The following is a 14873-nucleotide window of genomic DNA, read 5'->3' on the forward strand; positions in this document are numbered from 1 at the left end:
AGTGCAAGAAAAATTGCTTCCACTCTTTAAGGCTACAGGGGAGGCAGTACCTTCAAGGTATGGTCAGATTTTATTTAGAATAAGGAAGAGGAAGGAATGCTGGGAGAGGAGGTTAAGGATAAAGGGGATTTGGGTGTGATACAGAGGATGCAGTGGAAGGGTTTAGGGGTCCATCAGAGGAATGGAGCCCAATTAGGGGATGCACAGAGGTCAAGGGGATGAGGATTGTGCGCCCTCCTATCTAGTGACACAATGACGGGGTCATCTGCGTTAGCAGAATAGCTGTGCTGGGCTGGTACTCAGTTCTGAGCTGAGGGCCCTTGGAGTTGACTTCTCACCTTCTGTGCGCTCGGCAGTCTTTGTGTAGCTCTGCTGGTAGCCCTGACCTGGGACCTTTGGGTCAGTGTGGAGCTGGGGCAGCTGAAGAGGGCCAGGACACAAAAGGCGGCTGGACCAGAGGGCAGACAGCAGAATGGACACCAAGGGGGGAAAGTGGTGAGGGGGGTGGTGGTGGAGGGATGAATTGGGAGATTGGGATTGACATGTATACACTAATATGTATAAAATAGATAACTAATAAGAATCTGCTGTATAAAAAAAAAAAAAAAGGCGGCTGGTCCACTGCACTCACATCCCAGCAGTTTCCCTGTTGCTCCTTCACTCGGTAAACCTTCTTGAGCCTCCACCACGCTCTACACATTAGGTGAGTGTTGGAGTTATGCCAGATCCCTGCCCTCGGGGTACTCATACTGAGACATGCAAATACATGATTGCAATCTAATGAGACAGGTGAAAGATAAAGACATTAGTTTGTTTGGTTTAGGTTTTTCTGGCATGAATTTTAGGTACTAATGGAACATACAGCTAGAATTCTTTCAAGGACAGTTGGTATATGGATATGAAGCTCAGCACAGAGTAAAGGATAGAAGTATATAGGTTTGTAAGTTTGGAGGGTTTGAGGGGGTCCAATAGAAAATAAATAAGACCCGTCTTCTTCATCTGAGATCTGAATCAATTAAATTAAACAAAAGAGAAAGAGAGAAAGAAGACCAAACTGATAAAACCGGCAGTGGAGAATCGGGCTCAAATCTGCAGACAAGGAGACCTGTAACACTAAGCACAGAATTAGACAGAATTACCAGCCCCGTGATGGGCAACTGCCAGGGACCATACCTCCTGGCTCAGGGCCTTTACCGTGGAGCTTGTCATGTGCTTGGGAGTAACAATGACACGTGGCACTGAGACAATGAGGGAAGCTTTGGGCCAAGCACACCCAGTTCATCCTTTCCACATTTACCAGTGTGATAAGTGACTCCACCTTCCAAAGGACCGAGTAAGTGAGAGAGGGAATGGGACCAGGACGGTTTCACCGGCAGGGACATTTCCACATGGAAGGAAACATCAGTAGTGGGGCAGAAACATCCTCTCGACCACTCCCCCCTTAATCAAGTCAGGCCAATCAAGGGCCCAGGAGAAGCAAGAAGCTGGAGCAGGAACTCTGGGCGTGAGACACCAGGAGACGGGCAGCTGGGAGCACCTGGGTAGAGTGAAGGGCAGAAAGATCTCAAGACGAATAAGCGTCTCCCATTTAAGGGAATACATCTGACTCTACCTGTCGCTCCAAGGACTCCTTTAATGGGAGATTTTATGTTAATAAAATTTTGACTGCATCACTGTCAGTGTTTTCTAAGACTGTCCTATATGTTTTTTCATGACTACTCACCACTTAGAAAACTATAAGATAAATAGTATTTTACTGCTATCGTATAGATGAGGCCACTGGAATCCAGAGAACTTGAGTCTCTAAAGCATGATCACTCAGCCACTCAGGAGGAAGTTCAGACTTCAATCCAGGATTCTGATGCAGCCCCCTCACTAGGTACATACAGAGCTGAAAAAATGTATGTGATGATCTCTTTTGATCTGGTGATCGTTTAAAAGGATGACTGAAATGATTATCTGTTATTAGTTGTGGCTCCTCAGGTACTAATAGGACAATTAAAAAGAAAACACAGGATCTTCTATTCTTTATAAGAGTGAAATAATTGTCATAAATTATTTGTTTGAGGTTAAATCAGTATTACTCTAACTCTGAGACATATTGGGTTCCTTTGGGCTCTTTGGTAAAGGGGAAAACTCAAAGCTGAGACAAAAGTCATGAAATACCTGAGAAAACATATATTCAGCATCAGCGCTAAGTTGTGACGTGTGTGGCAATTTCACTAACTAATTCAAAAAGAGCATTTAATGTAAAAAAGCTGAACCTCAGATTTTTTTTTTTTCCCCAAAGTGTGCTTGTCCCCAATCTTCAGTTCTTCCAGTGTTCCTTAGGCCTTAATTAAATAAGAGCAAGAGAGAGCGCTGGGCTTGGGTTCAGGATAAATATCCCGGGCTTGAGCAGGAGATGTTGCTTTATTGCTTTAATGACTTGGAATACATCCAGAAAGCTCAGACTGGCTAGCGGGCAAATCTGACAGCTACTGAATCTCACAGCAGCAACATTCTAACCAATTAAAAACAGAGCTAGAAATAATGGTTTGTCGCTGAGTGGTGTTTCAGAAACCAATTGGTCCAGATTAACCAGAGGATTAACTTTTCTAACTGAATTTAAAGGTCACGGGGAGCTGACTTTAATGAAAGAAAGAGAAAAGCATTCAATTAGAAGGGGAAGACTTACACAGAGAAATTAGGTTAATAGATCTTGCTTTATTATTTATAGACAACTAACCAAATTGCTGTCTTATTTTACGGCAGGAGTTCACAGTCAAGGATAAGTACGTTCAGTATACAAAAGAAAGTTAAATGAGCAGTCAGGTGTTTCTAAGGGATCCCTCTAATGGAAAGGACATAGATGGCCTTCCAACATCCATAAGTATGTTCATTTTTAAAAAAGGATTTTTGTTAGGTAAACCAGCCTACTTTTGACTGATACCAAGTCGGATGGGATTGAAGTCAAGTTAGTGACAGACCATCTGACTTGTGGAGGCACCTGAGATCAACTTGTCAGATGGCACTTGCGTGGATAAGACCACAGTAGCCTGTTCTTATCAGGGCCACCGAAACACGTGCACGAAGGGAAGGCTTTGGTATCACTGTGGCAAAGCTTTTCACCGCTGTGTGACGGATGGCTTTTCCTTGTTGTACGAATCTTTCCTCCAAGATAAACTCTTCCTGCAGTAACCTACCTCCACAGCGTGCATCTTCCATTGTGCGCGTCACCCTCGCACCCACAGAGTGAAAGCAGATTGCTGTGGGTGGGAGGATCTTGGGCTGGACCCTAGATGAAATACTGGTGTGCAGTTAAGTGTTAAAATGACCTCCTGTTTAAAGTTACTTCCTGTCCCTAGCACATAGTTGGTTTTAATAAACATTGTGGAGAGAAGGTTGGGTGTGTGTGGCAGAGCGGGGGGAGTTGAAGGGAAAGAGAGGGAGGAAAGCTAGTCCGACGGAAGGAAGATGTTGCTACTGACTGTAAGGGATTAGAATGGCCAAATAACCGAGGCAGTGTCCATTCTGTCATTTACGTGTAGAGCTTGCATTACGTTCTAGAACTGGATTTCGAGAGCTGGGTTTTGCCGCGAAGAGTAACCTTGTGTCAGAGGTGTGTGAAGAACCTTCCAGAAGCATGACACCCCAACTGCTGATTATTTAAAGGGAGCCCTTTGATTCCTCTGTGTGATATGTGTCAACAGCCTCCAACAGGCACCACTCGATCCTACTGAAGCCAGGCAGGGATTAGAGTTTCAGGCAGGATCTGAGATCGTACGCTGGCTCTAGTCACAGACATACAGGGCCCAGTCAATTTTCTGGACTCTCCCCTCTGGTCGGTTGGTCTAATGTAGAGTCTGGCTGGGATGTTCTGCTGAATGGGACTGAGTACTCATTAAAACTCCTCGTGGGTGGAAACCAGATTTTATACCAATATTCAAGGATAATTTTCAGTTGGGGTGCGCTGGTGTGACTGACTGTTAAGAGATCACTGCTTTTGTACCAGTGGTAAATGGCTGCGGCCATAAGCATGCCTGCCTCACACCCGCTGCCCCCTACACCTGCTGCCCTGGCCTCTCCTTCGCTGTCCTGCAACTAAAGGCCTGGCCCAGAAGGGGACCCTCAGGACTCTGAACCACGACCTGCAACCGGTGCCCGTTCTTAGGGTCTGTGTCGAGCACTTGGAATCTTGCTCCTGCCTACATCTGCTCGAGGCTCTCAGCAGTCACTAATGTTTGTTCTGTGTGCCCCCTCATTGTCTCAGTTTAGAGGGGACACCTCACTGACTCCTATTCGCTCAGAAGCCCATAAGTAAATTACCTGCAGCTATCAAGGAATGAAACAGTCGCTTAACATCTTCATCCTATATACACCACAGCTAGGCCTATATATCCCAAAGAGAAGCTTAGAGTTACTGTTAATCTGGCTTACTTAGATGTGAAGGCAGTCAAACAAGTTTTCTGCATATAAAATGCACTTTCTGACCGAATATTTAAATTGGCTAGTTAGGGGGGCTGAATTAACCAGACGGCTGACAATCTCACCTCGTTCTAGGTATAACCTTATTGTTAGCATCTTACAGCTAGAAACACGAGCATTTCAAACATTCTTAGCATTAGCAAAATTCCTTTGTTGATAGTTCATTTTTCTGCTGGCCGTTTAAGTTTTCTTCCCTTTTAAATCAGTTTTACTCAAGACATAAGAAATAACTGTCACCAAATTAATTGACAAAAGTTCACATTTTAAACCTCTAGTAAAAAGCAATTGTCCTTCTAGTGACATTTCATCTCAAACTGAAGTTATCCCTGCTGTATGAGGGCAGCAGAAAGATGAGCCACGTCTGTTCCTCTTCTGAGACTTGGCTGAGCTACAGTTGATAGGTTTTGCGACAAGTGCACTTAGATGCCGGTGGAGTTCCTATTATGAGCCACGCACTCTTCTGAGTGGTAGGGATTCAACAAGGAGCAAAACAAAGTCCCTTCCCTCCTGGGCCTTAAAATCATCCCAAAGTATTGTGCTGTTTGTGGGAAAAGAATCATGAATTCCCCAGATGTTTTGAGGATCTTAAAAAAGAAATTCTGCTAAATTATTTTTTATCTTATTTTTTGTTCATCCTAGTGATCCTACTTTTCTATTGTATATTATACTGGAAAGAAAACCTGGAAAGAAGAAAAAAAATTTCAGAAAGATACTTCTGGTTATATTTACCATTTATTTACACTACACATCCTTGGGTGTAATCACAGTAAACTACTCCCCTGTACATTTTTCACAAAAGGAGTGCCTTCTTTGTTGGCTTTGGTAAAATGCACAGTGCCTAGAAGGATGTCTCTGTCCCAGAATCCTCCCTGCCCTGGACTGGACCAGCCCTCCCTCCTGCTGGAAAGCTCTTCCCCAAACACCGCCACTTGTGCAAGTTCTCTTTTCCTGGTCATTTGCAAACACACTCCTTTGGTGTGTTTTTCCTCCATATATGGTGTATCCTTTAAAATTGAGGATTTAAAGCCATGTGTAGACCGCCCATTCTTCAAAGCCTTGCTCTGACATTACTCGCTCCAGCAGTCCCTCCCTCTCAGAGCCCATGGGATGGAGCACATTTCTCTTTCTTCTCTCATGGCTCATTGTTTAATATTTCCTCCAGTCTATCATGAATTAGAGCTCTTTGTGTATGCATTTGCCTCTTTCTCTAAAGCATGAGCTTCTAGAGGACTAAGACTGTATTTGAATCATTTTTGTATTTCCCAGAGTATCTAGCACGGTGAGTTACACAGAGTAGCCACTTAATAAATGCTTACTGAATTGAGTAGAATAAAATAATTTAGTGTCACTGCAATCCTTTATCACTGACTTAAAAAGGTAGAGAGGGAAGAAATTGGGTTAAGCTAAACATATTCATTTTTGCAATATACTCTATCAGACAGAAAGATTATTCAATGTATTTGTTTCCAGTTTCTTATAGAATATTCCTTCAATTTGTAGATATACTGTATATTGGAGTGTGGAAGTGAATTGCACATGAGGCACCCTGTCTAAAGTATATGGAGTTTACAGAATTGCCTAGGCTTCGTGGGACCCCCCCCCCCCACAATGAGGGAAATAAAGCCCATCCAAATATTTTTGAAAGCCACTGGAGAGGAATAAAATACAAAAAGGTAATCATGCAGTAGCAATAGCAACCAGACTCCCTAAGTTTTGTCAAACTACCTGACTAGTTAGAGCCATGTTCAGGGCGTCTCCCGCATTTATCTCTGCCCGTCTCTACATTCCCTCTGCTGCCTTGGGAAGCTTGCTCTCATTAAAAGGGATGGGAAACTAGCCACATCATTACATTCTCTTAAGGCAGAGTTTAGCTGGTCAGTACCCACTACTGTCAGCAACAAGGGCCACTTTGGGATTTTGAGCCCTTACGGGCATCTTGGTTTGGGCTGGAATTTTTATTTGTCTTACTTTGAAATTTACATGTCTTTAGAACAACTAAAATTCACAAGAACGAACTAATTAATGGATTCCATTTTTGACAGCTACAAGAAGACGGATGAGAAAGTAACATGCTTCTGGCAGCGTGTTATCAATTGGGAGGCAACAGTGCATTCTCTCTATGTGGAACAGTGAGCTGGAACCGACACTGACAGATGACACGGCCCTTTGACAGTGACGTCTGTACGAGCTGACAGCTCCACTTGCAGTCAGTCAAGTCCACGCTTTGCAGTGGAATTTTAACGGGCTTGATTTGCAGAATATGCTTTGCCTACTTCTCAGCTTGTAGTAGAAGTGAATAAAAATTTCAGAACATCCACATTAAAAAGTGGATTCTAGGCTCTGTTACCCAACCTTCTTCTCCCTTCAAAGCTAAGGGTAATAACAGTAAATAAATCTTAATCTTAAAAGACAAACAAAAAAATAAAAACCTGTAAGACATCTAGGCAAGGAACAATTCTCTCCTTAAAATTAGGTTTTCTATAAATCAAGGTAATTCACATATTAGTCAAAATCCCTTAGGAAGGGCAAGATGCCAAATTTCCCAAGGTAATTATAATTTAATCATAAAATATATATGTGTGTGTGTGTGTGTGTGTGTGGTTTGTATTCAAATCACAGAAAAAAGGACTGACTGATTCAGTTATGCTTTTTTTTAAAAAAATTTACCACCTTTACCACTTTTTTTTTAAATAAATTTATTTTATTTATTTATTTTTGGCTGCATTGGGTCTTCGTTGCTGCACACAGGCTTTCTCTAGTTGCAGCGAGCAGGGGCTACTGAGGGGGGCTACCCTTTGTTGCGGTGCGCGGACTTCTCATTGCAGTGGCTTCTCTTTGTTGCAGAGCACGGGCTCTAGGCACGTGGGCTTCAGTAGTTGTGGCAAGTGGGCTCAGTAGTTGTGGCTCATGGGCACTAGAGCGCAGGCTCAGTAGTTGTGGTGCATGGGCTTAGTTGCTCCGCGGCATGTGGGATTTTCCTGGACCAGGGCTCGAACCCGTGTCCCCTGCATTGTCAGGCGGATTCTTAACAACTGCACCACTAGGGAAGTTCCAATTATGGTTTTAAAACTTATTGACTATATCAAAAACTGCTTCCAAATATTAGAAAATATTTTTCTTTAAGGAAATTGTTTACTCATTCACTTCCAGGTTTTAGGTCAAGCTTTTTCTTTTACCTTTTTGCAATCTCCTATCTTTGAATAAACCATGTGCATGAAGCTGATTTTCCTGTGTGACATTTGTAAAGTTACTGTTCTGTGTTTCAATTCCTTCACCAATAAAATATAGCTAATCACCCTGTCACCACCAACATACCTCCCAGGCTCAGAGCAAGAAATGAGGGTGTCTGGGGTGACAAACTAGTGACTAAAAGGCCAAATTGGACTGGCAGGGGTGAAGTTCTGCATTTGAATGCCCCTAGGCTGGGCAGGTATGCTCTGGTTTCCATAGCCTCTGCTCCCTGTCTAACACTGTATCTTTCCACATTTCTGTAACTTGCCTGGGCTCTGCAGGCAGTTGAGTTTGTGACGGTGGCAGCATCAACCAATGTATTCTCACTCTTCTTCATAGAAACACATAATAATTCTAACATTGTTGATTTCAAAAGACTCCATAAATGGAAGAAATAAATAGAATTGGATGGTGGAGACAGGCAAATACAAATGAAATAAACACACAGTTACCAAGAACAACTAAGTAAAAGGATAATATTGGCATATGAAGCAAACTCTGTTTCAAGGGTGATAAACTAGCCTTGAGCCACGCACTGGAACACTCCTAACCAGTCCTTCCCAACCATCCCCACCAGCCCCTCCCAATAAACAAACATAGAGTAGAAAGATGAGACTAGCTATTCTTTCTTAGGCCAAGCTTTGTTGCTTGGGTTATCTAGCCAGTTAAGATAAGCCACCCAGCCTTCACATGTGTACAATTATAAATGATTCAAGGAAGTGATAGGGAAGGCAGATGTATGAGAGTTGAATTTCCAAAGTGTCTTGAAGGAGGAAAGCTTCATGGATTGGTGGAGGAAACGAAGAAGTCATTTTAAGCAGAGAGAATGGTTTCTGCAAAGGTTCAGAGGTGAGAAAAGACTATGTTATTGGAATAGCTTCAACATGGCGGAGGAGTAAGACGTGGAGATCACCTTCCTCCCCACAAATACACCAGAAATACATCTACATGTGGAACAATTCCTACAGAACACCTACTGAACGCTGGCAGAAGACCTCAGGATTCCCAAAAGGCAAGAAACTCCCCATGTACCTGGGAAGGGCAAAAGAAAAAAGGAAAAACAGAGACAAAAGAATAGGGACAGGACCTGCACCTCTGCGAGGGAGCTGTGAAGGAGGAAAAATTTCCACACACTAGGAAACCCCTTTACTGGCGGAGACAGAGGAGAGCACAGCAACAGGGGTGCAGAGGGCAAAGCAGAGAGATTCCGCACAGAGGATCAGTGCCGACCAGCACTCACCAGCCCAAGAGGCTTGTATGCTCACCCGTCGGGATGGGTGGGGGCTGGGAGCTGAGGCTCGGGCTTTGGAGGTCTGATCCCAGGGAGAGGACTGGGGTTGGCTGCGTGAACACAGCCTGAAGGGGCTAGTGCGCCACAGCTAGCCGGGAGGGAGTCCGGGAAAAAGTCTGGACCTGCCTAAGAAGCAAGGGACCATTGTTTCGGGGTGCGCGAGGAGAAGGGATTAAGAGCACCACCTAAACAAGCTCCAAAGATGGGCACAAGCCACGGCTATCAGCGTGGAACCACAGATGGCCATGAAACGCTAAGACTGCTGCTGCCGCCACCAAGAAGCCTGTGTGCGAGCACAGCTCACTCTCCACACCTCCCCTCCCGGGAGCCTGTGCAGCCCGCCACTGCCAGGGTCCCGTGATCCAGGGACAACTTCCCCAGGAGGACACACAGCGCGCCTCAGGCTGTTGCAACTTCATGTTGGCCTCTGCGGCCTCAGGCTCGCCCCGCATTCCGTACCCCTTCCTCCCCCCGGCCTGAGTGAGCCAGAGGCCCCTAATCAGCTGCTACTTTAACCCCGTCCTGTCTGGGTGAAGAACAGACGCCCTCAGGCGACCTACATGCAGAGGCAGGGCCAAATCCAAAGCTGAACCCCAGGAGCTGTGGGAACAAAGAAGAGAAAGGGAAATCTCTCCCAGCAGCCTCAGGAGCAGCAGATTAAATCTCCACAATCAACCTGATGTACCTGCATCTGTGGAATACCTGAATAGACAACGAATCATTTCAAAATTGCGGCGGTGGACTTTGGGAGCAACAGTAGACTTCGGGTTTGCTTTCTGTATCTAATTTGTTTCTGGTTTTATGTTTATCTTAGTTTAGTATTTAGAGCTTATTATAATTGGTAGATTTGTTTATTGATTTGGTTGCTCTTTTCCTTTTTATATATATATATATATATATTTCCTTTTTCTCCTTTTGTGAGTGTGTATGTGTATGCTTCTTTGTGTGATATTGTCTGTATAGCTTTGCTTTTACCATTTGTCTTAGGGTTCTGTCTGTCTGTTGTTTTTTTCTTAATATAGTTTTTAGCTCTTGTTATTATTGGTGGATTTGTTTTTTGGTTTGGTTGCTCTCTTCTTTCTTTTTTAATTACTTTTTTATTTTTAATATTTTTTAAATTTCTTATTTTAATAACTTTATTTTATTTTATATTCTTCTTTCTTTCTTTCTTTCTTTTTCTTTCTTTCCTTCCTTCCTTCTTTCTTTCTTTCTTTCTTTCTGTCTGTCTTTCTTTCTTTCTTTCTTTCTTTCTTTCTTCTTTCTCTCCCTTTTCTTCTGAACTGTGTGGCTGACAGGGTCTTGGTGCTCTGGCCAGGTGTCAGGCCTGAGCCTCTGTGGTGAGAGAGCCGAGTTCAGGACGCTGGTCCACCAGAGACCTCCCTGCCCCACGTAATATCAAATGGTGAAAGCTCTCTCAGACATCTCCACCTCAATGCTAAGATCCAGCTCCACTCAACGACCAGCAAGCTACAGTGCTGGACACCCCATGCCAAACACCTAGCAAGACAGGAACACAACCCACCCATTAGCAGAGAGCTGCCTAAAATCATACTAAGTTCACAGACACCGCAAAACACGCCACCAGATGTGGTCCTGCCCACCAGAAAGACAAGATCCAGCCTCATCCACCAGAACACAGGCACCAGTCCCCTCCACCAGGAAGGTTGTGCCAAACCAATCACAAGCACTGAAATTGAAACTGTGATTAAAAATCTTCCAACAAACAAATGCCCAGGATCAGATGACTTCACAGGCGAATTTTATCAAACATTTAGAGAAGAGCTAACACCTATCCTTCTCAAACTCTTCCAAAATATAGCAGAGGGAGGAACACTCCCAAACTCATTCTACGAGGCTACCATCACCCTGATACCAAAACCAGACAAAGATGTCACAAAAAAAGAAAACTACAGGCCAATATCTCTGATGAACATAGATGCAAAAATCCTAAACAAAATACTAGCCAACAGAATCCAACAGCACATTAAAAAGATCATACATCATGATCAAGTGGGGTTTATCCCAGGAATGCAAGGATTCTTCAATATATGCAAGTCAATCAATGTGATAAACCATGTTAACAGATTGAAGAATAAAAACCATATGATCATCTCAATAGATGCAGAAAAAAGCTTTTGACAAAATTCAACACTCATTTATGATAAAAACCCTCCAGAAAGTAGGCATAGAGGGAACTTACCTCAACATAATAAAGGCCATGTATGACAAACCCACAGGCAACATCATTCTCAATGGTGAAAAACTGAAACCACTTCCACTAAGATCAAGAACAAGACAAGGTTGCCCACTCTCACCACTATTATTCAACATAGTTTTGGAAGTTTTAGCCACAGCAATCAGAGAAGAAAAAGAAATAAAAGGAATCCAAATCGGAAAAGAAGTAAAACTGTCCCTGTTTGCAGATGACATGATACTATACATAGAGAATCCTGAAAATGCTACCAGAAAACTACTAGAGCTAAACAATGAATTTGGCAAAGTAGCAGGATAAAAAATTAATGCATGGAAATCTCTTGCATTCCTATACACCAATGATGAAAAATCTGAAAAAGAAATTAAGGAAACACTCCCATTTACCACTGCAACAAAAAGAATAAAATACCTAGGAATAAACCTACCTAAGGAGACAAAAGACTTGTATGCAGAAAACTATAAGACACTGATGAAAGAAATTAAAGATGATATCAACAGATGGAGAGATATACCATGTTCTTGGATTGTGAAAATGACTATACTACCCAAAGCAATCTACAGATTCAATGCAATCCCTATCAAAATACCAATGACATTTTTCACAGAACTAGAACAAAAAATTTCACAATTTGTATGGAAACACGAGAGACCCTGAATAGCCAAAGCAATCTTGAGAAAGAAAAACAGAGCTGGAGGAATCAGGCTCCCTGACTTCAGACTGTACTACAAAGCTACGGTAATCAAGACAGTATGGTACTGGCACAAAAACAGAAATATAGATCAAGGGAACAGGACAGAAAGCCCAAAGATAAATGCATGCACATATCGTCACCTTATTTTTGATAAAGGAGGCAAGAATATGCAATGGGTAAAAGACAGCCTCTTCAATAAGTGGTGTTGGGAAAACTGGGCAGCTACATGTAAAAGAATGAAATTAGAACACTCCCTAACACCATACACAAAAATAAACTGAAAATGGGTTCAAGACCTTAATGTAAGGTCAGACACTATAAAACCCTTAGAGGAAAACAGAGGCAGAACACTCTATGATGTAAATCACAGCAAGATCCTTTTTGACCCACCTCCTAGAGAAATGGAAATAAAAACAAAAATAAACAAATGGGACCTAATGAAACTTCAAAGCTTTTTCACAGCAAAGGAAACCATAAAGAAGACGAAAAGACAACCCTCAGAATGGGAGAAAATACTTGCAAGTGAAGCAACTGACAAAGCATTAATCTCCAAAATATACAAGCAGCTCATGCAGCTCAATATCAAAAAAACCAAACAACCCAATCCAAAAATGGGCAGAAGACCTAAATAGACATTTCTTCAAAGAAGATATACAGATTGGCAACAAACACATGAAAGGATGCTCAATATCACTAATCATTAGAGAAATGCAAATCAAAACTACAATGAGGTATCACCTCACACCAGTCAGAATGGCCATCATCAAAAAATCTACAAACAAGAAATTCTAGAGAGGGTGTGGAGAAAAGAGAACCCTCTTGCACTGTTGGTGGGAATGTAAATTGATACAGCCACTATGGAGAACAGTATGGAGATTCCTTAAAAAACTAAAAATAGAACTACCATATGACACAGCAATCCCACTACTGGGCATATACCCTGAGAAAACCATAATTCAAAAAGAGTCATGCACCACAATGTTCATTGCAGCTCTATTTACAATAGCCAGGACATGGAAGCAACCTAAGTGTCCATCAACAGATGAATGGATAAAGAAGATGTGGCACATATATACAATGGAATATTACTCAGCCATAAAAAGAAACAAAATTGAGTTATCTGTAGTGAGGTGGATGGACTTAGAGACTGTCCTACAGAGTGAAGTAAGTTCAGAAAGAGAAAGACAAATACCGTATGCTAACACATATATATGGAATCTAAAAAAAAAAAGGCTCTGAAGAACCAGGGGCAGGACAGGAATAAAGACGCAGATGTAGAGAATGGACTTGAGGACACGGGGAGGGGGAAGGGGAAGCTGGGACGAAGTGAGAGAGTGTCGTGGACATATATACACTACCAAATGTAAAATAGATAGCTAGTGGGAAGCAGCTGCATAGCACAGTGAGATTAGCTCGGTGCTTTGTGTCCATCTAGAGGGGTGGGATAGGGAGGGTGGGAGGGAGACGTAAGAGAGAGGAGATATGGGGATATATGTATATGTATAGCTGATTCATTTTGTTATACAGCAGAAACTAACACACCATTGTAAAGCAATTATACTCCAATAAAGATGTTAAAAAATAAATAAATAAAAATAAAAACAAAATTCTTCCCTCTTCTCAAAAAAAGAAGGCTATGTTATTGCTGCTGGAATAGAGCCCATGCAGTTTGTAATGAGGAAAAGATAAGGCTGGGGTCCCAGGATTAACTACAGACACAAAGTATTACAGTGTGCTATTTTGTGAGGAAATACATTTCACAGACTGCGTACAGAAGGCAAGTAAAATATAATGACCTTCCATTTGTTTTATGGTAATTGGACTTTTAGTTGATAAAGTAAGTACTGCTATTATACCATGAGCTGTGCTAGAAAGGAAAACTTTTCAGTTTACATTTCACCCATCATAACCTTGAATATTAAAATAAACTTACATGCTCCATTAACTAGAAAATAATTTCTCTCCATGCTTTGAATTTGCCTAGGGTGTGGTTCTCAGTGAGGACAAATTCAATGGCTATGCTTGAAGAATTCTAATTAAGAAACAAGGTAATTTCAAAGGTATGACATTTAATGCATTACTAGCATCTTTTAAATGCATGCTTTTATTCTATCCTTCAATTTCTTGAAACTCCATATTTTTTTTGAAGCTTAACTTTGTGATTTCTATATGAATTAAATCTTATTGGTCAACCTCTTACCCCATAGATGAAAATTATCATAGGCTGATAAAGAATATTTGGTTAGTGCCTAGTATGCTTAGAATAGTGTATCAATGAGGGTTAGTTGGATATCCATGTGCTAAGTGTCTTGGTGGTATTCAAAAGAATTATTGGACATATTTTTTCCCTCTAATGAGCAGTTGATGATATAAAATAGAAAATTGTAGAAAATAGATTTCCTTTTTAAATTAATGCTTCTTGTCAGGTTTCTTTTTTTCTTTAATCTCTAATCAGTTTTTATTTTAAAGCCCTTGACCAACTATATGATAGGAAAACACAAAATGGTTATAAAATCAAAAAGTCAGGTTACATAAGAGTTTTAAATAAGATGGGTAGACTGTAAGACAGCTAAATATAATTATACAAAACTAATTATGAGAAAATTTCCCATTATAGATAGAAAAATGAGGGAACCAAAATTCCAATAAATAACTCTGGTCAGAGTAAGAAAATAAGAAAAACATTTTAATAACAGGAGTTAAAATGACAATCATGTTTGTTGTTCTAGTGGGATAAATGCAATAATTTAATGGAAATGTCCAAAGAAAGGCTTTATAGGTTTTTAATTGAATTTAAAACAAAAACGCTCATATAATAGCTGTATACCTGATATTTTATGTAGCTGTTGAACTTGGCATGAAGTAATCATTTATCTTTTGGCTTTGACTTTAATTTTGAATGATGCTAATTTAATAGACACTTTTAAGAATTAAATACAATTTAATTTTTATTTTTTTTTAAAAAAGGGAACTTGTTT

At 41.3% G+C, this 14873-nt stretch overlaps 1 long non-coding RNA gene across 1 annotated transcript in view; it reads left to right on the forward strand.

Moving 5' to 3' along the window:
* Window positions 1-14873, forward strand: part of LOC132376352 (uncharacterized) — a 55598-nt gene that overhangs the window by 38719 nt on the left and 2006 nt on the right. The window contains exon 3 of the long non-coding RNA XR_009506278.1: window positions 13880-13955. This is a non-coding gene — a long non-coding RNA (uncharacterized LOC132376352). The remainder of the gene's footprint in view (window positions 1-13879; window positions 13956-14873) is intronic.

The sequence above is a fragment of the Balaenoptera ricei genome, chromosome 12, assembly GCF_028023285.1.
Source record: "Balaenoptera ricei isolate mBalRic1 chromosome 12, mBalRic1.hap2, whole genome shotgun sequence".
Lineage (NCBI taxonomy): Eukaryota > Metazoa > Chordata > Mammalia > Artiodactyla > Balaenopteridae > Balaenoptera > Balaenoptera ricei.